Here is an 8,685-nt window from a genome sequence, read left to right as displayed (position 1 = left end):
AGATTATGTGATTAAAGGAGAGAATTGAGTTAAGATTGTTGAATTTAGAGTCAATTCATACATACGTGCATAGTTTTGTTAGATTTCACCATCTGTTAGCATGACTTTGTCATCCATGTTGAGTTTTTGAAGCTATCTTCTACATGCATTCATGTATTATGAAGTTTTAGAGCTTAATTCCATGATTTACAAGATTTTGAAAGTGAATTTGAAGTTTAATCATACATGCATGATTATTTGAGTTGAATTCATGAAGTTTGCCACGAGGCATGAGAATTGATCTTGAATTCATATTTTTGGAAGAGCTTTAAGTGTTTAAGAAGTTGTTTACAAGCCATGCAAGAATTTGTTTTGAATCTATAAGCTTTGAAGCTCAACTCTGCTCTGAATTTCTAGAATTTTTTCTCGCCGTTCGAGCGAATAATCCGTCGCTCGAGTGCACATTTCATACATATAGTATTTTTGCAGAGAATCGTAGTTGGCTCAAGCGACTGCATTTTTTTTACACCTTAGCTTGAGCGAGCATCGAGCCTAGATTTGGACCATCCAGTACTTTTGCAAACCAAGTTGTCCGCTCGAGCGACCAATGTTCCGCTTGAGCGAAATGCTCTATTTCAACATATTTTGAAAAGATATATTCTGATCAAATGTGCATTCTTATTCCTTTCTGAGCATTCTTAGGCATGAATTGAACGTCATAAATGAATTAAAGAGTTAGAATGAAGCCTAAGAGAATTGAATGAGTTAAAGAACTATCTAGTTAAGTAATATAATTCAACGTGAGTATGTTTATGATTGTGTAGGATCATCCGTAAGGACGAGTCAATAACTGAATCATTGTGAGTAATATCTTAATAAAGATATTTTCTTATCTACTTTATTTTCTGAATATCCTAATGTGGCAAGCTTTTCGAAATTGTGAATTTGCAAGTGTGAATGAATTTCTATGTGTTTGATCAATACGATAGCTATAAGTGTGATTGATGTGACACGAATGTGTATGATTGTAGTTTGCTTTTCATTTTCATTTTGGATACGACTAGCCCTACAGTTCGGACTCTCGTCGTTCTGAATCTAGTTTCACAAGTGCAATGTGAAATGGAGAAACACAAAAGAGTCCAAATGCGACAAACCTTTTAGAAAATCAAGTTTGAATCCAAAGATGCCAAAAAATGGACTGCATTGCCATATTTCAGAATCGCCACCTAAATATTTTTGAGAAATTTAGAAAACTTGTGACTCGTGCCAAAAGGCCATTAGTTCGTCATCACCAAAATGTCTCGGTTCGGGAACTTAGGTATGAGAGTGGAAGGTCATGAATTGAGCACCCCACTCACCCGATCAAAGATCGGCCTCTACTAATCTTGATGTAATTTTAATCTACGTTATATGCTCTTGTTTCGGTTATTATTGCTAATTTTACTAGGTGATACACACAAGTATAGACCAATTCGCAAAATTTGGAATGTATTGATTTCATATTTTTTGAAAAAGTATTTTGAATACGTGTCACTTGAAAAAAACGAGCTTTTGACATTAATCAAATTATTCCAATTTAAGTAAAAAGGCCTTCAACCACTGGCATTCAAACAGGTATATCACTTAAGCACTTAGCCTCATGGAATATGCTTGATATGACAACACAAACACACGATGCAATATACTAAAGCAAGAAATGCTCACCTAGTACTCCAAGGCAAGCCAAAATAAAACAAATAATTAGAAGAAATGCATGCTCCTAAACAATGCAATATGATTAATGCAACACACACATCATGTAGACGACAAGTTCGGCTACTAATGTGGCATATGACCCAATTCAAAGCATGCAATAAATCACATATTCGTTTAAAGAAGTTGAATTTTGACATCGGTTAGTAGGATGAGCCGAACCCTTATGCACCTAAGACGAATGGATACAAGTCATGGAAAATGCTAAGTAAATATGATGCTACCATTATAAGCATGTAACTAAAGGGAGAAAGAAATGGGAGTTGGAAGACATACACAATTATTACATATTTTTCCCTCGTGCAAGAGGGTCCGAATGTCCAAGTGTCCGAATTAATTACTAGGCATTACAACACCGAATGAATACTATACAAATAACTAGCTATCTAATTTATTACAAAAAGACATTATGACAATAATAATTACAACAATATAATAAACTATAATAATTACACTAATAATAATTACAACAATAACATGACAATCAATTACAACATTATTATGAACAATAATTATAACAATAAGAGGAACAATAATATTACAACATTAATGTATATAAATAATGCACAAGGATCGCATGCACGTCAAAGAAGACGGTTTTCAGAAGCTACTTTGTTTGCTTTCTGTGGAACTGTTCTGTTTCACCCTCAGCCACCGCCCCATGTTTCTGCCAAAAACACTTTGCTTACCAAACATTGGAGCCTGACCGGCCCCCAACGAGGCCCAGTCGGGTCCAAACAAGGTTGACCGTGCCCCATTTTCATGCAAAAAAATATTTTTGTTCTCTAAGGTAAAAACAGTGCAAATAGAGCCCTTCTAAGCCATGTTTGTCTCTTCTGTTCTTCTCTGTCATGAAGAAACTCAAGAGAAAAATGGATTCGATTCTGAAACCATCAATGGTAGCAAGTTGATTTCTTGATGATTTCGAGCATGTTTAGACAAAAAGTTAATAAATGCAATGAAAGACAACCACCCCTCTCTCCTATCATGAAGTTAGCTCAAAAAGGGAGGTAGACACGCCTCAACATTCATCAAAACATCATGAATATGTAATGACTCTTGACGCGATGGACTCGACATAACGTCTAGCCGAATCTAAACAATTTTATTGATCTTCTTTATGTGGATTTCATGGATTTTAAGCCAATTTATTAGTCCTTTTTGACTTACCTTTCCATTCCTTAATCATTTAGTCCAATAATGACATTTAAGTACACTAAGTGAAGAGAAATGTCAAACGAGAAGTGATCTTTAGCATGAAAGAGAGATTATGCCTTGACGATGAACCTCTGAAAAGATCAAGTCATTGAGCATAGGAGGTCTCTTTCTCATGCCTTGAATACCAATCAATTGCTTAAAACAACTCTTAAACAAAGAAAACCAAGAAAGGAGGAAGGGTACAGAAATGATTATACGAAGTTGATTATTTCCACACAAAAAAAAAAAAAAATGGAACTTTTTACATAGAAACTAAATAAAGAAAGCTATCAACTCAAATGACTCGGTGTCTAAGGCCTAAACAACTGAAGCCGTGAGGACGTACAACACAACAAGAAAAGTAGTCAAAGCATAAACTAATTAAATGAATGAAAACAATCCTAAATAGCCTCTAAAACATCAAAAAACAGTAGCTAAAAGAGCACAAAAAGATAAGTAAGGACAAAGAGACACAAAACTAATAAACAAGAGCAAGGAGGGGTGGCTAACCCTTCTACTTTTGAGACTTCTAAACCATGTTTTTTAGCCTTTTTAAACTCTAAAAATCAGCTTGTATAGCAATAAAAATAGTGGTAAAACAAAGGGAATGAGCTATGAAATAAGGTGCAAGAAAGGGTGTTAAGCCTCTCTACCTTTGGTAGCTATTCAACCCCAAGTTCCAACACTTGAAATAGATCCACAAAAGCACAAAAACACAAGAAATAGATAGAGAGAGATTGTAATGAATGCAAGGAAAAAGGTGACAAGCTTATACCTCTTAAAGAGAGTAAGCTTTGGTTGTAAACCAAACTTGATCCTAGCACATTCTCAAGATTGAATTATGATTCTCAAGGCTCAACCAAGATTCCAAGGTTTAGTTCTAAGGATGCGTATAATGTATAGATATGGTTCAAGGATGATATAATATCACAAAGCTAGCTTGCAAAGGAAGAATGAGCTTTTAAAGGTGTTTTTGCTTCTTTGAAATTTTTCCAACCCTCAAAACTGAGATATATGCTCGTATTTATAGAATTTGAGGCAAATAAGTCACACATATCTTCAAAAATACACAGTTGGCGGATTCCTTCCCAGAATAGTGTTTCTTGCCCAAAACGCATAGACGGCCCCAAATGAGGCACGGTCGGGCCCCAATGTAGTTCCTCTATTCCTCTGTTTCAAGCTTAGTGTATATTGGCATGGTGCTAAAAAATGAATTTTTGTGGTATATAGGTATAGAAACAACCTGGGTATGGAAGGTTGAGATTTTTTAGAGCTAAAAATCGGATTCCTTTATGGAGAATTCGAACCATTGACAATGTAGCTTTCATCATCGAGTCCTCAGAACAAAGCGCCCAAGTCTTACGGGCGGTCAAAAATGGAGTGTCTACAATGATGGACCCAAGGTTGATCTGTATAACTGAATTAGACCTAAGGTCATTCCGTATATCTGACAAGATAGACCCAAGGTTATTCTAAACATCTGATAAGTTTGATCATCTGTTTTGAGTTGATCGAATGGTCATTATATAGTTGTAAATGATTAGACCTGAGGTCGTTCTATTATGATATGATCAATTCCGTTCTATATATCTGTTATACGTCGGACCTAAGGTCGTTCCATTATCTGTTAGACCCAAGGTCATTCCGTGATGAATTGCTTATGTCATTTACTAGTCGTCATTCATATAAACCCTTTACTCTGATGTTATTCACTGGACGTTAGCTCATTCTATATTTATATGCATATAGGTGAGCAGCGGGATGTCCAGCTCTAGCCTTAGTGAACTTGTGAAGGAAACCAAGTTTTTGTGAAGTCTGTTATGAGCGCCTCACGAGAGAGGCTTTTGTTTATTTTTGTCTTTTGAATTTCTGTCTTTTTTTATTGGTCATGTGTGACCTTGTATATATTATAAGTTCTGGTTTTGTATGACAATGACGTATGAAAGATCTTGAACATATGGAATCTTATTATGAATTCATGAGTGTAAGTTATTAATATATAAGAAGTTTTTGTTCATGCCATTTATGCACAGCTCATTGAATAAAATTTTATAATCCTGCTTCCGTTTCTGGCCCCATATAATTAAATATGATTAGATTTCTATCTGAGGTCGTACGTAATCCTATGATTACTGGCCGGTTATGATTCAAACCTCTAGAGGCAGGGTTGGGTCATGACAATATAAAATTGTGACAGTCAACTCCCTACACTTATACTCAAATCCAACGTTAGTCCTTACATAAGTGTCAATATCCCTTTTATGTTACTTCATTTTTAAATCTTTAATAAAATTCAATCATGTGACAAAAATGTGACTACAAAATGAGTGTAAAAGAGAAAAATCATCCATATTTTCCACCAATACACTTTGTCCTACATGATAAGTAGGAATGTAAAAATGGCCTGTGGCGCGGCTTGTGATGGGCTCGGCCCATTTAGGCCTGTTTGGCCCAGGCTCGAGCCCAGCCTGAGACCTTAGGCTTGGGCCTGAGCTATCATTTTGAAGCTCGACTCGATCCGTGGGCTTGGCCGATCAACCTGCTTAAGGCCCCCTCAAGGCTTGGCTCGCCCGAGGCCTAATGTCTTTTTTTGTGAAAAATAATAAAATTTTGGTAGAAAAAATTTAAAAAAACAAAAAAAAAATGTTCAAGCCCCCCCAAGCCAGAGCCCAAGCCCATGTCCATTGGCCCGCTCGAGTCCTGGCCCTCCGACAAGCCAAAGGCTTGAATACCCCCTGGGCCTAATTTTGTGGGCCTTGGATCGACTCGGCCCAAATTTTGGAGGGAGCCTGCAAAGCTCGACATGGACCGGACCAGACCGGGCCGGGCCAAATTTACACCCCTAGTGATAAGCACATGAGAGTTATATAATATATACGCATGTGTGTGTGTGTGTGTTCATATGGTAAAGATTAAGACGAGAAGGCAAGAAAGTAGAGTTTTTGAAATAAAAAAAAATGGACAAAGAAATCAAAGAGAAAGAAAGATGAACAGACAGAACACTGTATTATCGTAAAAACAGAGTTTCATGATTTCAGTTTATGCAAAACCCTATTTCAACTTCTTTGTTCACAATTTGCGTTTTGTTTTAGCATAATACGGTCATATTTTGATGTAAATTTTGGGATAAAGTGTGTATTGTTGAATAATGCAGATGATTTTCCTTTGCTACCCTCATGCTGTAATCACATTTTTATCACACGATTAGATTTCGTTAAATATTTAAATAACTGAGTAACAAAAATGAAACATTGACATTTGTAAAGGAATCAAAGTGAGAGATGAACAAAAGTACAAGGGGATAATTGTCACAATTTTATGTTCAGAAACTAAAATTGGATTTGATCAGAAGTATAGAAGATTGACTATTATAATTTCATGTGTAACGATCAAAATAAAATTTGGTACAAAATATAATGATGCAAAATATAATTTACCTTAAATAAATACATCCATGTTAGGTCAAGGACAACTAGAAGAGTGGATTTTCTCTACTTGTGTTCATGTGCCATCTAAAATAATGTAATTCTCACTGTCAATTTGCTGGCACCATCACAGAATATGAAATATTCATCTTGACTCTAGGGTTCACAAAACAACCAAACATGGTTTCACTACAAAAATTTTGACTTTTTGTGATGGCAAAATGCCGTCGCAAATACTCATAATGTCGTCTCAAATACTTTTTTGCGACGGCAACTAACTTTTAGCAACGACAAATGGGGGGTCACAATAAAGGGCGTTGCTAAAACCCTTTAGCGACGGTACCATGCCGTCGCATTTTTTTTTGCGACGGCAAAAATCACCAATAATATGTAAAAACTTGAGATTTTTTGTGATGGCAATGTTTTACCATCACTAAAAGTGTTTTTTGAGATGGCAAAAAATGACATCGCTAAAGGGTTTTTATTGCGATGGGATACCTGTCGTCGCTAAAGATTATTTGAGACAGCAAAGCATGCTGTCGCTAAAGATTATTTGAGACGGTAAAAATTGCCATCGCAAAAGGTTTTTGTTTCAACAAAATACTTTTGGTTCTAATGTTTTTTGAGACGGCATGGTGCCGTCGCAAAAAAAAAAAAAAAAAAAAAAAAAAAAAACCTGCAATTAGATTATTAAAAATATGAAAATTACTTGTATTAAATGAAAACTAACTAAAAAGGAAACTAATAATTGCATAATAATATAAAAATTTCAGTATAAAAATAACAATTCATCCATAATAAAAATATTCTGGCATTCATAACAACACATCAACAAAATTACCCATCTACATAATGTTGCATAATACAAATATAATGTTTAAATACATAATATTGTTTACAATTCAAAATAACATAAATCAACAACAAAAGTTTTCCTCATGATTCTTCCGTGCATAACAAAAACAAAAGTTAGTCACATTCTTCACACGCCTGCACTCCACAAGAAACAAACTCCTACTCGGGAAAAATCTGAAAACAAAAAATAAAAATAATTAATGACAATATATTTATATGTTAATATTTTAATTATAAAAAAACATAAAAATTTAACTACTATATAATTACAAAGATAATTACGTAAATAATTTTGGCTAGACAGAAATCCGGCTCTAACTCCCAAACCGGGAATTCGATTCGAGTCCCGTCTTCTCCAACAAGTCTCTCGTGCCTAGGCGGTCATGTGTGCCAAGTTTTGTGCTATTCCGACGTCGTTTGGTGATTTTGGGGCGTCAACACCTCGATTTCAAGTTTCTTAAGGAACTAGTTTGCCTAGAGTGAAATCCGACTCTAACTCCCAAACTGGGAACCCGATTTGAGTCTCATCTTCTCCCACAAGTCTGTCATGCCTAGGCAGTCGTGTGTGCCAATTTTCATGCTATTCCGACACCGTGTGGTATTTTGGGGCGTCAACACCTTGAATTCAAGTTTCTTAAGAAACTAGTTTGCCTAGAGCGAAATCCGGCTCTAACTCCAAAATCGGGAACTCGATTCGAGCCCCGTCTTCTCCCAAAAGTCTCTCGTGCCTAGGCGGTCGTGTGTGCCAAGTTTCGTGCTATTTCGACGCCTTTTGGTAATTTTGGGCCATCAACACCTCGAATTCAAGTTTCTTAAAGAAGTAGTTTGCCTAGAGTGAAATCCGGCTCTAACTCCCAAACCGGGAACTCGATTCGAGTCTCATCTTCTCCCATAAGTCTCTCGTGCCTAGGTGGTCGTGTGTGCCAAGTTTCATGCTATTCCGACGCCATTTGGTGATTTTGGGGCGTCAACACCTCGAATTCAAGTTTCTTAAGAAACTAGTTTGCCTAGAGCTAAATCTGTCTCTAACTCCAAAACCGGGAACCCAATTTGAGTCCCGTCTTCTCCCAAAAGTCTCTCATGCCTAGGCGGTCATGTGTGCCAAGTTTCGTGCTATTCTGATGTAATTTTAGGCCGTTAACACCTCGAATTCAAGTTTTTTAAGGAACTAGTTTGCCTATGGCGAAATCCGACTCTAACTCCCAATCCGGGAACCCGATTCGAGCCCCGTCTTCTCCTACAAGTCTCTCGTGCCTAGGTGGTCGTGTGTGCCAAGTTTCGTGCTATTCCGACACCGTTTGGGGATTTTGGGGCGTTAACACCTCGAATTCAAGTTTCTTAAGGAACTAGTTTACCTAGAGTGAAATCCGGCTCTAACTCCCAAATCAGGAACCTGATTCGAGCCCCATCTTCTCCCCTAAGTCTCTCGTGCCTAGGCGGTCGTGTGAGCAATGTTTTGTGCTATTCCAACACCGTT

Source organism: Camellia sinensis, chromosome 1 (assembly GCF_055761805.1).
Source record: "Camellia sinensis isolate YWXY chromosome 1, ASM5576180v1, whole genome shotgun sequence".
Lineage (NCBI taxonomy): Eukaryota > Viridiplantae > Streptophyta > Magnoliopsida > Ericales > Theaceae > Camellia > Camellia sinensis.
This window is presented reverse-complemented; position numbering follows the sequence as displayed.